The sequence below is a fragment of the Cebus imitator genome, unplaced genomic scaffold (genome assembly GCF_001604975.1).
Source record: "Cebus imitator isolate Cc_AM_T3 unplaced genomic scaffold, Cebus_imitator-1.0 Scaffold38, whole genome shotgun sequence".
Classification (NCBI taxonomy): Eukaryota; Metazoa; Chordata; class Mammalia; order Primates; family Cebidae; genus Cebus; species Cebus imitator.
In genome coordinates, this window is record NW_016107353.1 from 680,917 (window position 1) to 690,206 (window position 9,290).

The 9,290-nt window shown below is 49.4% G+C and overlaps 1 protein-coding gene across 7 annotated transcripts in view; it reads left to right on the plus strand.

The window, feature by feature from the left end:
* The first annotated feature begins 1,675 nt into the window (after positions 1 to 1,675).
* PPFIA4 (PTPRF interacting protein alpha 4) overlaps positions 1,676 to 9,290 on the plus strand; it is a 52,539-nt gene continuing 44,924 nt past the window's right edge. For all 7 annotated transcript variants that reach the window (XR_005199631.1, XR_005199633.1, XR_005199634.1 and 4 more), the window contains exon 1: positions 1,676 to 1,825. The gene's annotated coding sequence lies outside the window, so the exon portion shown is untranslated. The remainder of the gene's footprint in view (positions 1,826 to 9,290) is intronic.

The window sequence follows — 9,290 nt, forward strand, 5'->3', positions numbered from 1 at the left end:
TTCTGACTCAGCTCTGAGTTTTTTGTGTCAAATTCCATAGTATGGTGACAGATACAGTACTAGATGCTGCCTCAGCTCTCAGCACAATATTGACAAACACTTGGTAAAATGTGTTATCAGTAGTTATCCTGGCTTCAGCCTTCCTCTGCATTGGCTGAGTTGCCGTTTCTAGCATGATGCATGCTTTATTAGTGACAGGATGTGAAGTGTCTCAGGGATTTCCTTTAGGTGAGGACCCTACCCGAAGAAGAGTTGGAACTTTCTGGACTACAGGTTATAAAGCTTTATAACTTAAAGCTGTTTTTAACATATACCATGATATTGCTCTTTTAGCCAAACAACATGCAGGTGACTGGAACACTGTGAGAGTTAGGGGTGCAGAACTCATACAGTTGAAAATCTATAATTTTTGACTCCCCCAAAACTTAATAGCCTACTGTTGACTGGAAGCCTTATTGATAACATAAACAGTTGATTAATGTGTATTTTGTATATGTAGTATATACTTTATTATACAGTAAAGCTAGAGAAAAGAAAATGTTACTCAGAAAATCATAAAGAAGAGAAAATATATTTACTGTTCATTAGGTGGCTCATTATGTTGAACAGGCTGATGAGAAAGAAGAGGAAGGGTGGGTCTTGCTGTCTCAGGGCTGTCGGTGAAGGAAGAAAATCTGCATATAAGTGGCCCTGTGCAGTTCAATGTCCTGTTCAAGGGTCACAAATTTAGCTTCATGTATCACCCCCTCAGATCAGAATTACCCAGATTTCTCTGTCTTCAAAGAGAGGCAAGGAAATTATGCCAAATGGTGAATTATTGGGCGGAAAATAAATGAGAGAAGGTTGTATGTGTCACTGATCTCAACTATAGCATTTGCTGCTGATGTAGAACATGCTGTGTATATATCTATAAATACATACACATGAACACATTGCATGTATATAAAAAATGGTTCACACTTTTAGTGGTACTTACTGGGTATTGGTAAAGGATTGAGTAGGCACTGTGATGAAACTTCACAAAGCAGATGGAAAAGATGCATTAATAGCCACAGGGGGCAGGGTAAGGGAGCAATTCAGGAAAATGGAGAGGCTTAGCTAAAATTTGTCAGTCAGAAATTTTGGCATTTGAGACTTGTTTTCATACTATGTATATATAATAGACAAACCCTTCATTTTGTAGTAACAGTGTTAGAACAGCCAGGTGCCTGAAGACAAGCGACACAATTCACTGAAGTGCATACTACAGATGTCGTATCTGGATATCGAGTTTCCCCACTTTAAAAATGGGTGCGATCAAAGGAAAAGCAAGTAATGGGCAGGAGAGAGCAAGTGTGAAAGATGACAAACCACTGACAACAATTACAAGGCCGGGACTAAGGCCAACTTAGGGAACAGGCTGTTAGACTAGGAACAGGGGTGAGTTCAGAGCGAGGGGCAGAATGTCGCAGCACTCCTGGGCCCTGGGACGCTCCTCCTGCGGGGTAAAACCCTGGCACTCCGCCACCTCCTGGGCCTCCCGAGTCCTCAACCAAGATGGCGCGCAGCCTCAAAGCGGCGCTCTCGTCACGTGTTGAGACCGGAGGCGCTCGGGGGGCGGGGGGCGTGGCCTCGGGAACGGCGGCCCGGCCCCGCCTAGGGGGCGGAGCCCGGGGGAGTGTTCGCGGAGGAAGGGGGTGGGGCCTCGCGGCCTGGCGCTCGAACGGCGGAGGCTGCAGCTACCTCGGCGCCGGCTCGGCTCTAGGACGTGTCGGGCTGCCCAGGTCGGGGGCGGCTCCCTGCTGCTTCCGAGCCTAGCCGCCCGGCCTTCGGCAGTTGCAGGCAGGTGAGCGCCCAGAGCCTGGACTGGGGTAGCATGCGTCTTTTCCCCACCTCCAGCTCCCCTCGACAGTTTGGGGAGGGGTCTCGTCTATCGCGCTTCGGGAAACAGCCCTTTTTGACTCCGTCTGTGCTGTCTCCGGCAGACGTTGGTACTGCTACCCCCGCCGCCCCTCGCCGGCCTTTGCGGTGCCCTGTGCCCTTGGGGTGAGGATGGGGGCGATGCCCGATCTGCGGGGAGGGCGTGGAGTGCGCCCTCCGCTCCATCCGCTTCTGGGGAGGGGGCCGAGTTGGGGAGTCTCCCGGTGGGAACCGAGCAGACTGTGCCCCCATTGCCCCTCCAGGAGAGTCAGAAAAAGCGCCTCCTAGCTCCAGGGCCAGCCCCACTCCTTTGGGCACTAGCTTCTGAGGGTCTGAGGTCTTCGCGCTTCGCGGGGGTCATAATTCTTCTCGTGTTCCTCATAGCACCCCTGTTCCTGTCGCTAGCTCTCCATTCCTCGAACTGCCAGCCTCAGTCTGTGCCAGAGATGCCCCCATCTCCGCAGTGCCAGGGCGGTGGGGTGGAAGGAGCGGCCAACCCGAGGCCTGTTGGGGGTGGGGACAGGGGTGGGCGCAACAGGAAAAGAGGGCTGGAATAGAGATGCCTGAACTAGAAGGGTGGGAGGGGGGCACTGACTTACGTCCACGCAGTAGAGATGTTTTCCAGCACAAATCTTGAGGTTTTGATGGTGGGTGGGAAGAGAGAGGTCGGGTTGGAGGACTTGGAGACAGAGTGTGGGTGTTTTTTTTTTTTTTTTTTTTTTTAAGGAGGAGGGATCCAGGACAAGGTGCCACTAGGAGCTGATGTCACCTTTGAGGTGTACTGGTAGTTTCCATGAGAGGAGTAGGAGAGTTGGGGCATTGTGTGTGGAAAGCAAGTGGTTAAGGAGACTCCGCGTAGCAGGGAGATCCCCTCCTGGTGTGAGCTTAAGGGCCCCCTGCAGCAGCCAGATTTCAGAGATTTCCCATGGCCCTTTCCAGAGTTGTTGAATCTGGTACCTAGTACTTTGTTCAACATCCAGCAAACATTTATTGGACACCTACTACATGCCAGATACTATGTGCTACGTCTTCTGAAGGCATTTTATAGCCACGGAGCAGCTGAAAGGTACACATAGTAGGCACACATAGTAGGTATTCTGTTAACACCTCCCTCTCCCCCAACCCCTATTCTGTTACATTGCTGTTGGAGTAGAAAAAGAAAGAACTGTGTCCATATGCTTTTAAACAGCTGTCTGAACGAGACTGCAGCCCACACACCCCTTACCACTATTAACTGGCCAGATAGTCCAGGGAAGCTGCCTAGGCGAAAGGGCAGCTTGAATGATTTCCCTTGGTTATTATGTTCTCAGATTTTGACCTGAGGCTTGAGGAGGCTTCCTGGGGATAAATAGTATCTCAAAGCAAAGAGATAATGAATGAGAAAATGGTTACTGGGGGCTAAGAATGCCCTAGACACTCTGCATAGTGGGAGACGCCATCTCTGGAAGATGGAAGAATGTGGGGGAGGAGGGCAGGGAAGGGAATTCTCATGCAGTGAGGTGGGGGTGTGTGCTGCTGAGCATATCATGATGTCAGAGCCATGCAGTGCATGAGGTCTGGCTGCTGGGTTGTAAAGGAGGTCTGGAGGGGCAGGGCATGGCAGGCAGCCAGGTTCCTGGGTCTCATCTCTGCGTTGATTGCTGAAATCTTAGAGTTGGAAAGAGTTGTCAGGGATGGCTTGTAGGTCCTCATGGAGACTCTGAGGATGGCAGAGCTAGAGCTAGGTGAGAGAACGAGTAGTCAGGCTGTGGTGGTGATGAGGTGGGGATGAAGGCTTAGCAGGGCTGGGGAGCTGGGTGCCAAGGGGGTTTTAAGATATGGGCAGCTAGCCAAGGCCTTTGAATGCCAAGGACATTCTCCCCTGGGCTTTAGGCCCTACTGTGTTGTCTCCATAGGTGAGTTGCTTTAGAAACAAGGTTGGCAGAGTGGTATGGAGGGGTGTGTGTGTGTGTGTGTGTGTGCGCGCGCGCGTGCATGCATGCATGCGTGAGCGTGTGTGTTTGTGCATGTGCTGGAGAGGAGGAGTGGTGAGGAGCAGGGAGGACTGAGGGAGTGAAAGCTGCCTCAGAGTCTGGGTCCCACATGGGGAATTGAGATAAATGGAGGAGAGGGAGTGGGGTTGGAGGGAGAGACAAGTGTGTATTGCAGCCACATGAAGTCACCATCTGTCCCCCTCTGGCCTGCTAGCTCACTGACCTATAATTAGCTCTGGAGGGCATACAGTGCTGGCTCACAGGAGCGTGGCACTTCGGGTGGAGGACTCAGCAGAGTGGAGGACTCAGCAGAGTGGAGAACTCAGCAGAGTGGAGGACTCAGAGGGATCCTTGATGTACTGTGGAAGGGGCTGCTTCTAGGGGACCCTCTGCATTTGCTGTACTGGGAGGGGCCGGAGGCAACTGAGAATGTCACCAGGATAGGCCTGGTGGGGGAAGCAGCAGTGGGGAAAGGAGCTCTAAGCAAGGATGGCAGGAGACTCCAGGACTGGGCTGAGCCTGAGGCCTCCCCTCTTCTTGTCACCTGGCTGCCGACCTACCGCACTAGAAGCATAATTGCTGCCCAGCTCATGGCTCTGACTTCAAAGAAGCGCGGGTGCTGCAACCTCGGGGCCTCCTTCAGGTGTCTCCGTTCCCCCGGGTGAAGTCAGGTCTAGCGTGGAGTAGCTACCTGCCTTTCGCTTGGTGGCTGAGAGGCCTTGGCTGAGGCTGCTTCATTCCGAGAGAGCCGGAGGAGAAGCTGCCACCAGTGAATTCAGTTGGTCGTACTTCAAGTGGTGCTCAGCACTGACCCCCCGGCTGTGCCAGAGACTGAGTGTTTGACCACATGCTTCTCTGCACTGCTTTCCGATGATTACATGTGTATCTGTGCGCTCTCAAGTAGCCTGTGAACTTTGTCTTACATGTCTCTTGCTTTCGTAACAGTATTGGATGCACGGAAGTCACTCAGTAAGTGATCGTTGGATTGAATTGAAGAGGTCTGTCTTCTGATCCCCTGGGTTCCATGAAGCAGGGCCTCCTCACTACTGGAGGTGTTTAACCTAGAGCAGGGAAGCCTCTGGGGACCCAGGACACTGGTGTTGCATCCCTGTGAGGGCATTAGATTCTGTAGGCAGTAGATGAAGTGAAAGCCCCCCAGTCTGTCATAAAGCATGGCATATGGGTTTGTAACTCTAAACTGTAGTATGAATGTATAGATATGATATGTATGTATTCTATATTAATTATGTAAATATATGCTGTATATACTATTGTATAGTGATGTTACAAAGAGTACATATGCATTGTATGATTTTGTAGTGGAGTGTCAGGTGAAATAGCTGATTTGATTTTAGAGGCCTTTATTGCTTATTTTGCCCAGGTGGTAGAGTTGAATTCTCGTAAGTTAGATATATACTTGATGTGCCTTCATGGCCACTGTCTTCAGATGGATAACTTTCACTTCAGAGAGAGAAGGGTTTCCATTCACTTTAAGAAAAACCTTCCTTAGAATGATGAAGCCTTCCTCGTTTGGTAGTGAGCTCCTTGTTCCTAAAGGATAATCAAGTAAAGACTGGGCTGTCAGGAATGTTGTAAAAGGAATTCCCACACAGGGTGGGAGGTGGCCTGTGTGACCTCAGAGGGCCCTTCTGAGTCCAGGTATGGCAGGTGAGTCTGGACAGGAGAGGGCCTCAGCAGACAGCTCTCCTTCGGCCTAGAGGAGTGCTGCTGGGCGTGGAGGCCTGGGGAGTGGGGTCGGCCTGAGCTGTTCCATGAGGGGTGGGCATTTTGGAACATGCAGGGGGGTGACCCCAGCAATCTCACAGACATGGAGGCCTGGGCTTGGGAGACACTGCAGTGTATCCCTGATGGATGGGGGTAGGTACAAGGATGGGGTGACCCCAGTTCCATGACCACAGCTCAAACTAGGCTGGTTGTGGAGTGCCCCAAATTTTTGGTCCTGTTTGAGGCAGAGCACCTGGAGCAAGTGGAGCTTTCGTTCTTTCATTATCACCCCATCCCTCCCTCCTCTGCTCATAGCTTCTCTCACAGGTTCGAGGCCTCACATGGACTTAAGCTGTCTCATAAGCATCTCGAGACCAGACAGACGCTTTCGTGATTACACATGCATAACTGCACACGCTCTCACAGCCCCCATGTGCTCCTGTGAGCATGCATGTATGAAGTTATGAATCCCAGCTGCTTGTGCATGTATAACCACACACATGTACTGTCATGGCTGTGTACTCACACATGTGTTCTCATAACCACAATTATATGCAGTCTGAGCCTTGATGTACTTATAACCACATACATCTACACGCTCTCATGAGTATATCCACCTACTTGCTCTCATGCCTGTGCTTTCAGGACACCATACTTAGGACCATACCTTTATGCGCAGACATATACACACAAATATATACTGTCTCTCTGCCCCTTTCTCCCTCTCTCGCCCTATTACCCAGGCTGGAGTGCAGTGGCATGATCATGGCTCACTGCAGCCTTGACCTCCTGGGTTCAATTGATCCTCCCACCTCAGCTTCCCGAGTAGCTGGGACTACAGGTCCATGCTACTGTGCCCAGCTAGCTTTCATATTTTTAGTAGAGTTGGGGTTTAGCCATGTTGCCCAGGCTGGTTTTGAAGTCCTGAACTCAAGCAATCTGCCTGCCTTGGCCTCCCAAAGTGCCACTGTACCCAGGGCTTATGCCCAGGGCATGCATTACTGCACTGTGTTCTCTTCCTTTCTCATGGCCGCACATGTATACCATGTGTCCTCATGATCACACACTGTTGCGTGAAGACACATGACACCCCCATTCTCTTTTCATGCTCCCCCCCCACTTTTGTGACCGCATACACATGCACATTTTTTATGATGCTTACATTTCTCCCTGCAGTTCTGTACTCTGGACTTTTTATACCTGGTGCCTGTTAGCACTCTGGACCGTTCTCTTCTCTGCCCTGCGATGGCTCCCTAATCTGTTGGATTGATCAATGAATGCAGTGACTTTTGAGCATTTTTATTTCACCACCAGAGGACTCTGTTTAATATTTGTCCGACATGGATGTCTAGTTTTGAAATATTTTTATTCTCCAAATATGCTACACTTATTACTTTGTTTCTTTTTCTGCAAATATTATTTGAGGACAGTTGTGTTGATTAATGGCTCTGATCAGCAGAAGATGTCTAGGGTTTTCTTGATGTGAGCTCAGCAAAAGCTGTGTCTGTGTTTGGTGGTGCAGACTCCTATTTTGGCTTGGTGACTATATGATCTCTATTAGACATTTGGAATGTGGAAAATAGTTGATTGGCTCCTGATGTTCCTTGTGTAGCTGTCCCAGGGTTGTCACTGTTGCACTAATGTGCATCCTTTCTGAGAGAGCTCGTGTTTTTTTTTTTTTTTTTTTTTTAAAGCAGAAACTCCTTGTACCGTGCAAATGAGTCTGCTCTGCAAAACATTGACAGAAACAATGAGGAGGGTGCTTCTTTTTTTTTTTTTTTTTTTTTTTTTAAGCAGGGGCCTTCTGTAGACAATACTTAAACCAGGGATTTTCTAACCTCTTCATGGCCTTGCAATCCTTTTATACAAATGAAACCTTAATCAGATGTCTCATAAAACAGACAGATTGGAGTTGATGGGATTACAGTAAGAAGAGGGAATTTAGAGCCTTTTGAGTTTGTCACACCTCTTCACCTTCTTTTTGGCCCTGGGATGAGGTACTTATCATAAAGCTCAGTTTGCAAATTCCAGTCTTAAAGAGATAGGTGTGATATCTATAATTTTGGGTATTTCAGAAGAGGAACTATTTGTGGGTGGAGCCTCAGAGGCTTGTAGTTCTCCTTTCCCTGCTGTTTTTTGTTTGTTTGTTTGTTTCGAAATAGGATCTTGCTCTGTCACGCAGGCTGGAGTAAGTGGTATGATCTTGGCTTACTGCAGCCTCCACCTGCTAGGCTTAAGGGATCCTTCTTCCTCCCACTTCAGCCTCCTAAGTAGCTGGGACTACAGACACATGCCACAGTGCCCGCCTATTTTTTTTTATTTTGTTTTGTAGAGAGGAGGTCTCACCATGTTGCTTAGGCTGGTCTTGAACTCCTGGGCTCAAGCAGTCTCCCACTTCATCCTCCCAAAATGCTGGGATTAGAGGCATAAGCCACCATACCTGGCCTTCCTGTTAGTCTGACATTAGTCTTCCTAGGGTGGTGATGGCGAGGGTGACCCTATGGCCAGGTGAAACATGTGTTCTGGTGTGATTGTTAACAGTGGTTTATGTCTAAAACAGGACCCTTTAAGCCAAGAGGGTCCTGGTTTGGACAGTAAGTTCTGTGCTCACTCAAGTGATGGGCCATGCCTTGGGAAGAGGTGGCCCATGTCTAACTCCGGGGGAGCAGCTGGAGAACTGGGCTTCACAGACTCAGGCCCAGGGGAGCCTGTCTGAACAGATGCTTCCTCCCATGTGCCCTGAATGAGCCTGGCATTAGGAGGCTGAGTGTGTTAGGCAGTTGGTGCTAACCTGTGCTTAGGTGGCATTTTATACTTCTTAGAACTGTTTCATGTCGTTATCTCTTTGAGCCTTATGACAACCTGCGAGAGCACTAGAGCGTGTTGTGTGTTACAGTCTTCATTTTCCAGACTTGGAATCTGAAGTACACAGGGGTGAAGTCTCACTGCTAGTCGAGTCGTGTCAGGGCCCGGAGAACTGGATGCTTTTAAAGGGATATGTGGCTCACCGTGAGAAACTCTTAAGTAGGGCTTTTCCAAGAGTTTTTTTTTTTTTTCCTGGGAATGGCTTCCTGTAGCCAGAATAGATTTTTAATTTTCTTACTGTATTACAAATGGACCCAGCCTTGAGGTGCTTTGGGAGCCTAGGGTGCTGAGAGTTCATGAACACTTACCGAGCGTTGCTGGGTGCTGATCTCAGCACTTTGTGTAGACTGACTCTAGAAATCCTCTGTTGCAGCTGTCTGAGGTGAGTACTGTTATCATCCCCATTCACAGAGGATGGGGAATGGAGGCTCAGAGAGATTCAGGATCTTCCCAGGGTCACCTGTGTGGTCAGTGGGCATGACGGCCTTCGGAATTATCAGCTGCTCTGGAGTCTGCCTTTCAAGACAGGAGTAGCCCCCATCTTGCTCTCAAGAAGGTTTAATTTTCAGAATGGGCACGGTGGCTCATACCTGTAATCCCAGCACTTTGGGAGGCTGAGGTGGGCAAACACCTGAAGTCAGGAGTTCAAGACCAGCCTGGCCAAAATGGTGAAATCCTGTCTCTACTAAAAAAAATGAAAACAAAAAAACCTGGATGTGGTGGTGGGAGCCTGCAATTCCAGCTACTTGGGAGGCTGTGGCAGGAGAATCACCTGAACTCGGGAAGTGGCCATGTCAGCGAGCCAAGATTGCACCACTGCACTCCAGT